Consider the following 15836-nt stretch of genomic DNA (forward strand, 5'->3'; position numbering starts at 1 on the left):
CCTGGTGTGCTGCAGTCCATGGGGTCGAAAAGAGTTGGACACCACTGAGCGACTGAACTGAACTGAACTGATCAGCACAGCTTTTCAAGATGTCATTACAGAAAATGGCCACAAAGCAGCAGCATTATTTAACCTGATACATTCCCCTCCCCCCACCCACCCCCGACCCCCTATCGCCCGTCATTTCTGTGTGCTTTTACATTGGAATAGAGGTGATTTCTTTCTTTCTTTCTTTCTTTTTTTTTTTTTTCCCATGGGGATGGTCTGCTGGTAGGGATTGGGGGTAGGAGGAGAAGGGGATGACAGAGGATGAGATGGCTGGATGGCATCACCGACTTGATGGACTTGAGTTTGAGTGAACTCCGGGAGTTGGTGATGGACAGGGAGGCCTGCTGCTGCTGCTGCTGCTGCTGCTGCTAAGTCGCTTCAGTTGTGTCTGACTCTGTGTGACCCCATAGATGGCAGCCCACCAGGATCTGCCTGGCGTGTTGCAGTTATTCATAGGGTCACACAGAGTCGGACACGACTGAGTGACTGAACTGAACTGAACTGAGAGGTGATTTCTGATTTTATGTGTGTTTCAGGTGTACATGAACTTGATTCATTAATGCATGAACAATTATCTATTCTCTTTCAAGTTCTTGTTCCCATCTAGGTGATTACAGTGTGTTCAGTAAACTTCTACCTGCTATTCAGTAGGTCGTTTTCCATCACCTATTAGATACATGTATGTGTGTCTACGTGAATTCAAATCTCTTAATTTACTTTGCCTGTATCTAGAGATTGACGGAGAAGGCAATGGCACCCCACTCCAGTACTCTTGCCTGGAAAATCCCATGGATGGAGGACCCTGGTGGGCTTCAGTCCATGGGGTTGCTAAGAGTCGGACACGACTGAGCGACTTCACTTTCACTTTTTACTTTCATGCATTGGAGAAGGAAATGGCAACCCACTCCAGTGTTCTTGCCTGGAGAATCCCAGGGATAGGGGAGCCTGGTGGGCTGCCGTCTATGGGGTCGCGCAGAGTCGGGCACGACTGAATCGACTTAGCAGCAGCAGCAGCAGAGATTGAGGGCTCCTGCAGAGGGCAAGAGGCACTCCAGAAACATCGTGAGGTCACACTGCCTGCCACATCCTCCCAGGACTCTGAGCCCCACAACAATCCAGCCTTGGGGGACCCAGGCCTGCCCGGTCTCCAGAGATGTGATTCCAGTCAAAGTAACCATGGGATGAGGGGAATAGAGTCAGCATATGTTCTATACTTATTGTGTTTATACAGTTATTTGAACTTGAGTATATACGGGGGAGCCTGGTGGGCTGCCGTCTATGGGGTCGCACAGAGTCGGACATGACTGAAGCGACTTAGCAGCAGCAGCAGCATATAGGTGAATTACAAGGCAGTGGGTGTTTTGTTTTTTGCTTTTTTCAATTCATAGCCACTCCATTCACTTACACATAGATGTGTATATGCTGTATTTCAGGCACTGTTCCTGTATTGATTATTACAGAAATTGGAGTATCATTCCTAGTGTTACCCAGTGGGTCCTTGTGATTTGTTTTCTAAATAGTAGTATGCACATGTTAGTCAAGTAGCTCATTTTCATGTGCCCAACACCTTTTTTCTCTGCTAACAGTAAGTGAGAAGAGTTTTTCCCAAGTCTGTGAACTATTAATCTTGGCTTAAGGAGCTCATATGTATCCATTTTTAGGTTCCACCTAGAAGTGACGTCATATTTGTCGCTGCCTGTCTCTTACGCCACTTGCTATGATCATCTCTGTCTTCTTGCCTGTGCCTGAGCTTGGCATTGTTTCATTGCTCCTTATGGCTGATTAATCTACCATTGTGTGTATAGAACCCATTTTCTTTATTCATTTCTGTGTCCTTGTACACTTAATTTGCAGCCATGTCCTTGCTATGGAAACTGGTCTGGCAGGGATGGCATGGCTACCCTTTGTCTTTGAAAATGTTGCTTTTCCCTGACTGTATGCCCAGGCATGTGAATGCTATTTCCTAAGGCACTTCCATGTTTTGTTTCTAACCATCCTCCATGTTGTTCTTTCTAGTGAGTGAAACAATGGACATTTTTAGTAATCCCATTCAAATTAATCTCTTGATGGGAATTCTGTTCCTGAAACTTCCCCATTTTTATTTTGCTAACCTTCATTCTTGATTATTGCTTTTGTTTGTAGGTATCCATCACTCCTTTTCAACTGGGGCACAGTTGATTCACATTACTGTATTTGCTTTGGGATACAACAGAATGATTCAATATTTTAATGGAATGCAAATGCCAAGTTGTTTCAGTTGTATCCAACTCTTTGCAGCCCCATGGGTGGTAGTACACCAGGCTCCTCTGTCTATGGGATTTTCCAGGCAAGAATACTGGAGTGGGTTTCCATTTCCTTCTCCATTTAATGGAATATCTACCATTTAAAGCTATATGTCAAGGCTGTATATTGTCACCCTGCTTATTTAACTTATATGCAAAGTACATCAGGAAAAATGCCAGCTTGGATGAAGCACAAGCTGGCATCAAGATTGCCAGAAGAAATATCAATAACCTCAGATATGTAGATGAAACCACCCTTATGGCTGAAAGTGAAGAAGAACTAAGAGCCTCTTGATTAAAGTGAAAGAGGAGAGTGAAAAAGTTGGCTTAAAATTCAACATTCAGAAAAGTAATATCATGGTATCCGGTCCCATAGCAAATAGATGGGAAAACAATGGAAACAGTGAGAGACTTTATTTTTGGGGGCTCCAAAATCATTGCAGATGGTGACTGCAGCCATGAAATTAAAAGACACTTGCTCCTTGGAAGAAAAGCTGTGACCAACCTAGACAGCATATTAAAAAGCAGAGACATTATTTTACCAACAAAGGTCTATCTAGTCGAAGCTGTGGTTTTTCCAGTAGTCATGTATGGATGTGATAGTTGGACTATAAAGAAAGCTGAGCACCAAAGAATTGATGCTTTTGAACTGTGGTATTGGAGAAGACTCTTGAGAGTCCCTTGGACTGCAAGGAGATCAAACCAGTCAATCCTAAAAGAAATGAGTCCTGAATATTTATTGGAAGGACTGATGCTGAAGCTGAAACTCCAATACTTTGGCCACCTGATGCAAAGAACTGACTCCTTGGAAAAGACCCTGATGCTGGGAAAGATTGAAGGCAGAAGTAAGGAGTGGCAGAGGATGAGATGGTTGGATGGCGTCACTGACATGATGGACTTGAGTTTGAATAGGCAGGCTCCGGGAGTTGGTAATGGACGGGGAAGCCTGGTGTGCTGCAGTCCATGGGGTTGTAAAAGTCAGACATGACTGAGCAACTGAACTGAACTGAAAGATGTTATAACATCTTGGCTATATTTCTCTCTGATGCATACTATATCCTATTTTCTTCTTACATTATACATAGTAATTTTTGTCTCAATTTTTACTTCAATCTGGCAACACCCACAACCAAATCCCCACAGGCATCCATTTTCTGGATTTGTGAGTCTCTTTCTGCTTCATAGATAAGTCCATTTATGTCTTATTTTAGATGGAACTTAAATGTGATTTCTTATGGCAATTTTCTCTGTGTTTCTGACAACCTAGCCTTAGATGAGAATATGTAAATATATTTTTCTGAGAAGAGTGTAATTTTGGGGAATAGTATAATGTCAAATAGAAGTTTAATCTCTAGATCTATGAGTCTGTTTCTGTTTTGTTATATTATTTATAATATTTGTTTGTTTTACTTTTTCAATTCCACATATGAATGATAAGGTACAGGTTTGTTTTTCTCTGTCTGACTTTTATTTCACTAAGCATAATACCCTATATGTCTATCCATGTTGCTGAAAATGACATTATTTCATTCTTCTTAATTGCTGAGTAATATTCCATTATATGTATATACACACACACACACACACACAAACACACACACTCATCTTTATCCATTCATCTGTCCATGAACACTTAGATTGTTTCCATACTTTGGTTTTTGTAAGTAATGCTGCTATGAACATTGGGGTGCATGCATCTTTTCAAATTAGTGTTTGCTTCTCTAGTCTTGCTTCTTTTTCTTGGTTCCTTTTCCCCTCCTTTTCTGTATCACTTTTCTCATTTCTCTTTTGTTGTTTCCAATGATGGCTGGGCAACTTCAGTGGCCATTACACTGCTTTCCCTGGTGCTTACCCATCCTACAGCAGTCTGGGGTTCTCCGCTCTGTTATACCAAGAAAGAAAAGCTATGACCATGAAGGTAGGGGCTGGCGAATGTGTTTCTGGCTGAAAATCTGTCAAGAAAAAAGGCCTTTTTGGTATGTGAAGAGGGGGCTGGAGATGTACATCAAGGGATCATCTCATGATTGAAAAGTGAGTTTGGTCCTCTCAGTCCGACGCCTCTAACTTCACAGAGATGAAGTCACTTTATTCTCAATGACATTCTCAGGCTGTGGTTCTTTCCTCTTCTTGAGGCAGAATTAATTGCTTCTTCATCTTTGATGCCTTTGCTTTCATGTATTCTTGTGTTGGGGCACTATCACCTTGGAATAGAATTGGTTGTCTGGGGTCTGCTTCTTCCCTTACACAGTTGAGCATGTACACATTCGCCCACAACACACACACACACACACACACACACACACACACATACACACTCTTCTTTGAGGCCTTTGTTCATCTCTATTTTTCCTTACTTGGTGCCTGGAACATAATAAGACATCAGTAAATGTTTGCTGCATGAATAAGTGACTGAATGAGAGTTGTTCCACCTAGGATTGCCTCCCTCTCTGTCCACGAGTTCTTACCTGTGTGTTCCCTGCTATGAAAACACACATATACGTTTCAATGTTTTTTCAAGGTCCTGCTGGGACCTTGGACTGGCTCAGACATTTGATTTTCCAAACCATGGCAATGCAATAGTGAATACAATGGGTTATGTGTTTCCCTGCACTGGTGTTATAGATAAGTGTCTTCTCATCTTAATCTATACAGAATGATTTCCCCATGTGCCCTCTTCAGCAATCCGGTTATTTTGTAGTGTTTCTGATCAAGTGTGCTTGTACTTCTCTCCTAAGTGACATGTCTCCATCGGCCGCCTGTGTTGCCTAATTATGGTGCAACCTTGGGTTAACTCCTCCTCAAGCTGACTGTCCATCTTCCCTTTTCCTCCACTGTTTTTTATCCCTGCAATAATTTCCAAGCCATGGCAGCTACCCGGGACATGGTCATTTTGTACTGAGCTTCCCTTCTTGTAGCTGAGTGAGTGGCGGGGGGCGGGGGGCGTGGCGTGGGGGCGGGGTGCTGTTTCCTGCCTTCCTGAAGATATTGAAGGGAGTCTCCTGGCATCTCTAAAGGTGGTGTGGAAGAGATTCATGTGTATTTGTGCCTGTGTATTAAGCCTGTGAGTGTGTGTGTGCTCAGTTGTGTCTGACTCTTCGGAACCTGATGGACTGTAGCCTGCCAGGCTCCTCTGTCTGTGGGATTCTCCAGGCAAGGATTGGAGTGGGTTGCCATGACCTCCTCCAGGGGATCTTCCTGACCCAGAGATTGATCCTGGGTCTTCTGCATTGCAGGTGAACTCTTTACCGCTGAGCCACTGGGGAAGCACATGTATTAAGCCTAAACTACTCATATTATAAAAATATGATTGTGGTCAAAGGAGTGAGTTCAGCGCACAGAAATCAAAATTTTTTTTAAAAAAATGAGTGCTTTCCTTTCTAAAGTGGTATCAATGTTGGTGTCTACCCAGATCGGAGTCATTTTGCAGATGTCTGGGCTCTCCTAGTTCACCAGCATTCTGCCATCTGACAGCTGATAATTCAGAATTTGCTGATTCAGAGGCTGCTTATGGGTACAGAAATTTTAATCCACTTACTGTCTATAACTGATAGCTCCTCTGGTTATGTATAATCCCCCATAGGAGTGCTGAGCCTTGCATATGCCAGGTTTTTGACAAGTGATTTTTGCACATATAGGATTAAATTATTTCACAGGGGAGAAAAAAGAACAAGGAATGGGAACATTGAAGGCTCCAGAAAAGGGGAGAGCAAGGTCACAGTAGCTCTTTTTTCTCAGATCCTACAGGAATCTCTGTAAGTTTTCTGGCTTAGGGAAATGACTCTGATATATCAGAATATTTTCCTAAGATTGCCCTTTTCAAAGACCACAAGCCTAAAGGTTTGAACCCAAAAGGAACAGTTCAGAGTCAGGGCTCCAGAAAACTCTTCAGTCATAGAAATCTTTGTAGATACCCTTCCTCTTATTTTTGCAATACCTTATTTGCTGAAGCACCTAGTATGTTTATTATTTTGACTGTTAGTGGTGTCCTTTAGATGAATGTAGCCACTATGAAGAACAGTATGGAGGTTTCTTAAAAAACTCATAATAAAACTGTCATATGACCCAGAAATCCCATTCCTGGGCACACTCCCGGAGAAAACCATAATTCAAGGAGGCACATGTACCTCAATGTTCATTGCAGCACTATTTACTATAGCCAGGACGTGGAAACAACCTATATGTCCATCAACAGAGGAATGGAGAAAGAAGATGTGGTACATATATACAATGGAATATTACTTAGCCATGAAAAGGAATGGAACAGTGCCACTTGCAGAGATGTGGCTAGACCTAGAGACTGTCAGACAGAGTAAAGTTAAGTCAGAAAGAGATAATCTCTAGGTTTCTTAATGACAGGGATTTGACTTCATTCATTATGGTAACTGTGCCTGTTATATACCAAGTATTCAAAGTCCTTAGCTATGAATGTTGTGATAAAATGTGGCAATCAGAGAACTGACAAACCAGCATTTTTCAGGTCCTCTTCTAATACAAAAGAGAGATAGAGATAAAGTTACAGTGACAGTGTAGCAGAGAGAAATGCCACAGGAGAAGGGGAGTCTGGGCCACCGAAGTGTTTACATGTAGAGGAACCAGTGTGTAGCTGAGGCCAGTAGACCTTGGCAGGCTGTGCTGGGGTGGTGTCATGCTTTAGAAGCTTGGTGATCGGGGGATCATACAGCAAAGCAAGCTGTAATCCTAACATAAGCCAGGAGGATCACCTTGGTGCTCAGAACATGGTCAAGGTGTCCAAAAGCATCACTCAAAGCATATCACCACTGACCTCAATGGGACCAGTGTTGATTCTGTGATTACATTTGGAGTGATGGTGCCAGTGGTCAAATTGAACCTTACAGTTCTCTCTCTACTTGGCATTTGGAAGTCACGTGGACTCTGGGTCTGAAAAAGGGTCTAGAATATCAAAGAATCATAGTAAATGTGGGTCTTGAGAAGGAGCATCTGGACTTCCTATTGGTAAGAACAGTTTAGTGCACCAGTGATTAACTGGAAAAACAAAAAGAAGCTTTGTTTTTTTTTGATCCCAGGTTGAGGTGACCAGACATAAAGTTTCAAATGTAAAATCTGAAACATCTATGAAATATCAAGGTGGAGGTTCCAGAAGGCACATATGAGCCTATAAACAAGGACAGGATGGGGGTGGAAATAAAAGCTTGAAAATCATCAGCATATAGATAAGACAGTCTTGTATTTAGCTTAATATCCCAGTACCTATAGAGGAGGGGTGAAAAATCAGCCTTTGTTGAATGAACAACTTGATGAATATGTGAATGAGTCAAGTTCCAACGACAAAGTAGAATAATTAGTTTTTTCAAGCAAATATATTAGGAATTTTCATCTAGATTTTTCTCTACTTCAAAGTAATCATCTTGGATGTATTCCTGCAATATCTTTATTGCTCAAGGCAGTTTCGAGCTCCTGTAGGAATTAATTGCATTCAGAGCACATGTTTTTACTTATCTTCAGTGGTGACGACTTTTTATCCTTTGAGGAGGATTGTGATTTTTGGAAACAACTGAAAGCAATTCATAGCCATGTTTGGTGAATGATTTGGGAAACAGGAGAGAGAACACAATTTTGGTCATTAACAGTTTTAAATTTTAAAGTGAAAGAGCTTAGTTCCTAGTTCTGAAGTCAGTTTTAAAATAGGAGCACGAAAACCACAGCCTCCCATGGTGATTACTTTGAAGCCCATATTGTATTTATTTTAGTATAAAGACCTAAAACAAAAGAACATTTATTTTTAAAAATATTTATTTAAAAATTTCATTAAGTATAATGTGAAGATCTTCAGCGTGGGCCAAAAGTATGCTTCCTCAACTTTCTGTTCTTCCTCATTGGAATTCACCTTCTCTTTCTTTTTTGTCCCAATCCATATATCATTCCTTGAGTCATAACAGCTGGGTTGTTTAAAATGCCCTATGAGTAGACATAAGTACTGCTAACGATAGGACAGACTCTGGCAAATGGCAGGAGATGGGGTTGATACCTCACTACACTTTGATTCTTGTGTCTTTCGTTACACTGTGCATGCATGCCTGCATGCTAAGCTGCTTCAGCCATGTCTGACTCTTTGTGACCCTATGGGCTGTAGCCTCTCAGCCTCCTCTGTCCATGGGATTCTCCAGGCAATAATACTGGAGTGGATTGCCTTCCCATACTCCAGGTGATCTTCCCAACCCAGCGATTGAACCTGCATTTCTTATGTCTCCTGCTTTGGCAGTTGGGTTCTTTACACTAGCATCACCGGGAAAGTTCCTATTGCGGGGATGGTAGGAAAAAACCCAATGGTAAGCTCAGAAGACCTGGGTTCCAGTTCTGCCAACATTAAAAATGTTATTACTTTTCCTTCTACTATTATTGCTGCTGCTATGATTACTAGTGTGTCTGTATTTTAGATTTACACAAAATTATGTATATTTTGTCCAATTAATCTTCACAATAGTCCTGTGAAATAGGAAGACATCAGTGGATCCATTTTCAGATAAGTAAAATGAGTACAAAGTAAACTTTTAATATTCAATCAAGAACAACATTGGACATCTTAGTTTAGATCCTGGAGCTAGACCCTGTAAGACTCATTTTATACTCTTTTCTTTTAATAGGGTGCAATATGTCATTATGTTATCACAGTATAGCTCTATATTTCATGAATTCCTCAGAAATGGGATCCTAGGGAAATACTCTCTCCTGGTAAGAGTTATAATACGTGCAACAAACAAGTTACATAAAGTCAAATACTTAAGGAAAAGATTAAGTCATGAAAGTGTTTGGAGCATATTGTAGTCTTCCTACTTTCCCCTCTACGTTGGGTAGAACCACTACTCTTAGCGGAGAAGTTGCTATGGAAACCAATTTGCACTGTCTCCCTTTGCCATGGTATTTTTCTTAGGCACGCTCTATCTCTCAAGAATCTTAACAGCAGTGAAACAGACATTCAACCCCAGAGGATTAAAAAATAGGATTTGTATTTCTTCTCTCCAGCCTCACCCTCCTCCCTTCAAAGGTATGTCTATTGACAAATTGGTGGCTCACAAACTCCAACAATGGTCTACTTTCCCCTCAGACAGATGCTGACAGAGGGGCTGCTGCCTTGGTGAAGGGAAGGCTGTGACTGCCAGTCTGTGACTCTCCTGCTGACTACAGTCCCACCTTCGGTGGACACAGGCGCTCTGTCCTGGTTTGAAGGACGAGAGCCATTCATCGTACTGGGAGGAACATAGGAAGCACAGAATTATTGTTCATCAACATCAAAATGATCAAGCTGGAGCAGAAAGAGGGGTGAGAATGAGGCTAGTTTTATTTTTAGGGTTCTGAAGGCACTGACCAAATAGGCATTGGGGAAACTTGGAAAGAATCTGGAAACATTGTGTTTGTGGGGTTCTTAATCTTGTAGGAGAGTTTTCAAGGGTTCCACTGCATGTCTAAAAATGGTCTCAAAACTTAGTGATGTAAACTGGCAGCCATTTTACTTTGCTCACCGAACTGTGAGTCAGAAATTCAAGATATTTCTGGCTTAGAAGCTCTCACTTAGAACCTCTTATGTGGTTGTCTACAAAGGTTGCCTGAAGTTACTGTCATCTGATGGCTCAACTGGGCGGGATGCTCAGGATGACTCAGTCACAGGGTGGCATTTAATACTGTCCGTGGGTTAGTCATTCAGCCATGGCTGTTTATTGACACCCTACATGTGATATCGGAATGACGGTTCATGATAGCTGTATTTCTTGCATGGTGGCCGACTTTCCCTGGAGTGAGCATTCCAAGAAAAGTAGGCAAAAGGTACATGAGCTTTGATGACCCAACCCAAGTCTTGGAGCATCATTTCTGCCATACTGAATTCGTGGAAGCAGTTATGAGCCTGGGAAGACACAGGAGAGAGGGATGTAGACCCTAACTTTTGCTGATAAGGCTGTCAAAGAGCTCATGGTCATTAAAAAAACCTCTAATTAGATGAATTTTCTGGAAAACTGCTGAAGACTTAACGTACAAAACTTTTAAAGGCAAATTCTTTCTGGATATCTCAGATCTCCATTAAGAGCATTTGTTAATGCACTGTCTGAAGTATTATCCCTAGGGCATATTGAATAGAATAATTTTCTTTTTAAAAAACTGCCTTTTACTGAGTGCTTCCTCTGTTCCAAGTGTTTTACATGTTTTATATCAGTTAATATCTGTAATACTCTGATGGTAGATAGATAGTGTTAGCTGCATTTTAAAGCTGAGGATTAAAGACAAATTGCCCAAAGACACGTAGTTAATAGGCCTCAGAAGTAGGTGGCTAAGTTTGAAGTGCCAGATTGTAAAACCCAGATTTTTTTTTGTTTGGTGGGGGAGTGATGGTGTTCTTAGTACTCTTGCCTGGAGAATCCAATGGACGGAGGAGCCTGGGAGGCTGCAGTCCATGGGGTCGAGAAGGGTCGGACCCAACTGAGCGACTTCACTTTCACTTTTCACTTTCATGCATTGGAGAAGGAAATGGCAACCCACTCCAGTGTTCTTGCCTGGAGAATCCCAGGGATGGGGGAGCCTGGTGGGCTGCCATCTATGGGGTTGCACAGAGTCGGACACGACTGAAGTGACTTAGCAGCATCAGCATAGTTGATTTATAATGTTGTGTTAGTTTCAGGTGTACAGCACAGTGATTCAGTTATATATATATGTTAGATTCTTTTCCCTGATAGGTTGTTACAAACTATGGAGTGTAGCTCCCTGTGCTATAGGATAGGTCCTTGTTGTTCATCCATTCTATATATAGTAGTATGTATATGTTAGACCCAAACTCCTAGTTTATCCCTCCCAACCCTCCCCCCTTTGGTAACTATAAGCTTGTTTTCTATGTCTGTGGTCTATTTCTGTTTTGAAAATAAGTTCATTTGTGTCATATTTTAGATTCCACATATGAGTGATATCATGTAATATTTGTCTTTCTCTGTCTAGCTCCCTTCACTTAGTATGACAATCTCTAGATCCATTCATGTTGCTGCAAATGGCCTTATCTCATTCTCTTTATGGCTGAGCAATATTCCATTGTATATGTGCACCACATTTTCCATTCATCTTTTGATAGACATTTATGTTGTTTCTATGTCTTGGCTATTGTAAATAGTGCTGCAATGAACACTGGGGTACATGTATTTTCAAATTTTGTTTTTCTCTGGATATATGCCCATGAGTTGGATTGGTGGATCATATGGTGGCTCTATTTTTAGTTTTCTAAGGAATCTTCATACACTTCTCCATAATGGTTGTACCAATTTACATTCCTACCAACTGTGTAAGAGGGGTCCCTTTTCTCCGCAGTGAGGATATTTTTTTTAAAAAAACTTCCTCTTGAAGGAAATAGGGGCCTTCTCAGGCCCAGCGTCTTCTTCACGTTCTCTTTTTTGTCTTGAGGACAGCCACTTTCCACTCTTTTGTGATGAAGCCCCTTCTTTACCTACATTTTTGAGTCCTTTTCCCTGATAAAATGATTGACAGAGAGCTCTGTCTCCTTGATTTTCCCTCTAGCTTATTTTACTGCCCCCCCAAAAAACTAAGAAACACTTTGTGCTTAAAGAGTTTACTGCTGATCCTCATAGAAAAGACAGACAGAAGGCAACAGAAATTTCACTTTTGCAAGCTGAGTAAGAGTCCACATAGCTTTAGTCTCTGGCCTAAAGTTCTTGATGATATTTTTGCTATAACTGGTAGGTCTGGGACTCCCAGTGCTTGCTTCTAAACAAGGTTAGGTTTGTACTCATTATACTCAGATGGAGACTGACCTCCAGCTTGCCTCTTCCCAGCCTATTATTAGAAACCCTTCCTGGTGTTGTCTCAGGGGACCTTGTTACTAGATCACTGCCAGCTTGTGTCTTCCACTCCGGCCTCCTCATTCTGCTATCTGGCCATGTCTCTGCTGGTGACCCTTGCTGGTGCTCTCTGCTGCCACCACCAGTCCTGCCTCAGATGGGGGCAGTGGGCAGAGAGAAGTCATTACCTCCGTGTTACCATGGCTTTCCAAGTGTGGAAGAGATCTTTCTCTGGATTTCCCACTGCACAGCCAACGCCAGGCTCCTTTTGATCACAAGCTGGAGATTCAGTTATACTAGGTGGAGGAGAGTGAAAAAGTTGGCTTAAAACTCAACATCCAGAAAATGAAGATCATGGCATCTGGTCCCATCACTTCATGGGAAATACATGGGCAAACAGTGGAAACAGTGTCAGACTTTTATTTTTGGGGGCTCCAAAATCACTGCAGATGGTGACTGCAGCCATGAAATTAAAAGACGCTTACTCCTTGGAAGCATTATGACCTTACTAGATAGCATATTGAAAAGCAGAAACATTACTTTGCCAACAAAGATCTGTCTAGTCAAGGCTGTGGTTTTTCCAGTGGTCATGTATGGATGTGATAGTTGGACTGTGAAGAAAGCTGAGCACCAAAGAATTGATGCTTTTGAACTGTGGTGTTGGAGAAGACTCTTGAGAGTCCCTTGGACTGCAAGGAGATCCAACCAGTCCATTCTGAAGGAGATCAGCCCTGGGGTTTCTTTGGAAGGAATGATGCTAAAGCTGAAACTCCAATACTTTGGCCACCTCATGCGAAGAGTTGACTCTTTGGAAAAAGACTCTGATGCTGGGAGGGATTGAGGGCAAGAGGAGAAGGGGACGACAGAGGATGAGATGGCTGGATAGCGTCACTGACTTGATGGACGTGAGTCTGGGTGAACTCTGGGAGTTGGTGATGGACAGGGAGGCCTGGCATGCTGCAATTCATGGGGTCAAAAACAATCGGATACAACTGAGCGACTGAACTGAACTGAACTGAGGTGGGTCACGTACCTCAGCAGGAAATAGTAGCTCTTACCAGACGAGCACCACCTGAAGGGTCCCTGAATGTGAACTTCTTTTCCCACAAAGGAGCAGAGCCCTTCTCCACCTGGATGCTGGCCTGCCACCTACACTAGTAGGTAGTTCTGGTCTCAGTAGCCCTGAAAACCAGAAACAGAAAAGACATCTCCTTCCCTGAATTGAAGTCCCATCCAGGACTCTTCATTTCCTGCCTTAAGGCTGACTTCTTTCTAGGAAGCTTGAGGGTAGGAATATTCACTTCCTTAGGGGAAAACCACCCCTCCTTGATGGTGTATTTTTCTGGTTTCTCCTCTCCTTTTTTTTTTTTTGGCCAACTTCTGAGGTTTGGAGAGTGGCAATTTGGGGATGAGAGGTATCCACATCACTGAGATGATGAAATGAGGATCAGCCACTAGTTCATCACCCACCTCCAAGCTCTGCAAGGGGAGCTGGGACTTCACAAGGAGGGAGCAGGCCATATGTCTTGTGTGTTGTCTGCATCTTGACTGGGGAGGGAAGGAGGGCAGGCTGGGTGGGTGTGGAGATTTCCTTCAACCTAGATCCAACTTTAAGAAAAATAATTAGAGAGCTTTTTATTAATCTCTTGGAAGTAGGGGATGTGAGGCCATCTAACTTATATAATGTATGAGGCATCTAACTCCTACCCAGTAAAACTTAGAGTTGTATCATGTGGTGTAAAAGTCAAGCTGGTCTTGGAAACGCCCTGCAGTCTAGGGGGTGCAGCACACTCTGTAGGTATGTACTTCCTGTGGGTCTAATGTGAATTCTTTGAAAAAGAATCAGGCATCTGTCTTCTTTATTTATTGATTGGTTGTTCTGTGTCTTCATTACTGCGCATGCTTTTCTCTAGTTGCGGTGTCTGGGCTTCTCATTTTCACCGGGGTGGCTTCTCTTGTTGCACAGCACAGGCTCTAGGGTACTCGGGCTTCAGTAGTTTCAGCATGTGGGCTCAGTAGTTGCAGCTCCCAGGCTTAGTTGCCCCGTGGCATGTGGGATTCCTCCCAGATTAGGGACTGAACTTGCATCTCCCGTTTGGCAGGCAGATTCTTTACCAATGAGTCACCAGGGAAGCCCTGGCATCTGTTTTCTTATCCTATACAAGGGGACCCTCTGGAAGGGAAGATAATTCCCAATAGGAAGAAGAACTCTAGAGAGCCAGGAGCTGAGGGAGCATCAGAAGTGAATAGCTAGGAGAGATGTCGTTTGTGGCAGGGGAGCTGCAGGTAGGAGGACCTCAGCCTCCAGCATGGAACAGGTTCTCCCAGTGCCTCATGGAAGATTTGGCACTTTTGCAATGGCACACATCCAGAAGGCTCATGGCCTTCCACAAGTGTGCTGGCCAGAGACGACTGTGTTCCCTCCTTTTCTCCCAAGCCCAGGCCAACCCAAGAGTGGCCAAATAGCTCTGCTAGTGGAGAAGGCAATGGCACCCCACTCCAGCACTCTTGCCTGGAAAATCCCATGGATGGAGGAGCCTGGTGGGCTGCAGTCCATGGGGTTGCTAAGAGTCGGACACAACTGAGCGACTTCACTTTCACTTTTCACTTTCACACATTGGAGAAGGAAATGGCAACCCACTCCAGTGTTCTTGCCTGGAGAATCCCAGGGATGGGGGAGCCTGGTGGGCTGCCGTCTATGGGGTTGCACAGAGTCGGACATGACTGAAGTGACTTAGCAGCAGCAGCAGCAGCAGTGAGTAAGGAAAATTACAGGGAGAATAGTAAACTTCTTATCAAGTCTGTGCTCCCTACTGCTGGCTCCTCAGTCTGGAGCAGAAGACAAGGCAATCCAGGAAGGCAAAGACTGTCTATTTTAGGTGTTTAAGTACTCTGTATGATATTGTAATATTGGATATGACATTGTGCATTTGTCAAAACCCAAAGAAATTTATGGAACAATGAGTGAATCTTTATGCACACAAATTTAAAACCAGTTCAGAATGTTAGAGGATTTCAGGAAAGAATGTATCCTATAATAAAAGAATCTAATTGTATCACAAATGTATGAAACAGCCCACTGAAGGAGTTTCAGGGGGAAGGTGTTGAACTAAGTCACTTTGGAAATTAATGGAGTCTGTAAAACTAAAGGCAAAAGGAACTGCCCATAAGAGATATATTTTAGTTAATAAAGCCGGTTTTCCACAGGGTACAGGTTAACAATTCTGATACTGCTATATATGTATAGTGGAGTGGACCAATTAAGCAAATGGATGGTGGATGGTGGGATCAAGTTTTCTCATTGTAGAAGTGGGAATTTACAGATAAGCAAGAGTAGGGGATGTTAGAATCCATGTGGGGTGGTCCAAAGGTACAAACTTCTAGTTATAAACTAAATAAATTCTGGGGATATAATGTATGGTGTGATAATTGTAGTTAACACTACTGTATTTTGTATTTGAAAGTTGTTAATAGAGTATATCTCAAAAATTCTCATCACAAGAAAATAATTGTAACTAGTTGTGGTCATGTATGTTAACTAAATTTATTGTGATGATCATTCCACAATATAAACAAATAACAAATCATTATGTAGTATAGGAAAAGGAGTCTGTCAAGGCTGTATATGGTCACCTTGCTTATTTAACTTATATGAAGAGTACATCACGAGAAACTCTGGGCTGGGTGAAGCACAAGC

At 42.4% G+C, this 15836-nt stretch overlaps 1 long non-coding RNA gene across 1 annotated transcript in view; it reads left to right on the plus strand.

Annotated features, from left to right (window-relative positions):
• Positions 1-15836, plus strand: part of LOC113905020 — a 37084-nt gene that overhangs the window by 7392 nt on the left and 13856 nt on the right. Inside the window, exon 2 of the long non-coding RNA XR_003514594.1 lies at positions 9415-9629. This is a non-coding gene — a long non-coding RNA (uncharacterized LOC113905020). The remainder of the gene's footprint in view (positions 1-9414; positions 9630-15836) is intronic.

This window comes from Bos indicus x Bos taurus, chromosome 2 (assembly GCF_003369695.1).
Source record: "Bos indicus x Bos taurus breed Angus x Brahman F1 hybrid chromosome 2, Bos_hybrid_MaternalHap_v2.0, whole genome shotgun sequence".
In the NCBI taxonomy this organism is placed as follows: domain Eukaryota; kingdom Metazoa; phylum Chordata; class Mammalia; order Artiodactyla; family Bovidae; genus Bos; species Bos indicus x Bos taurus.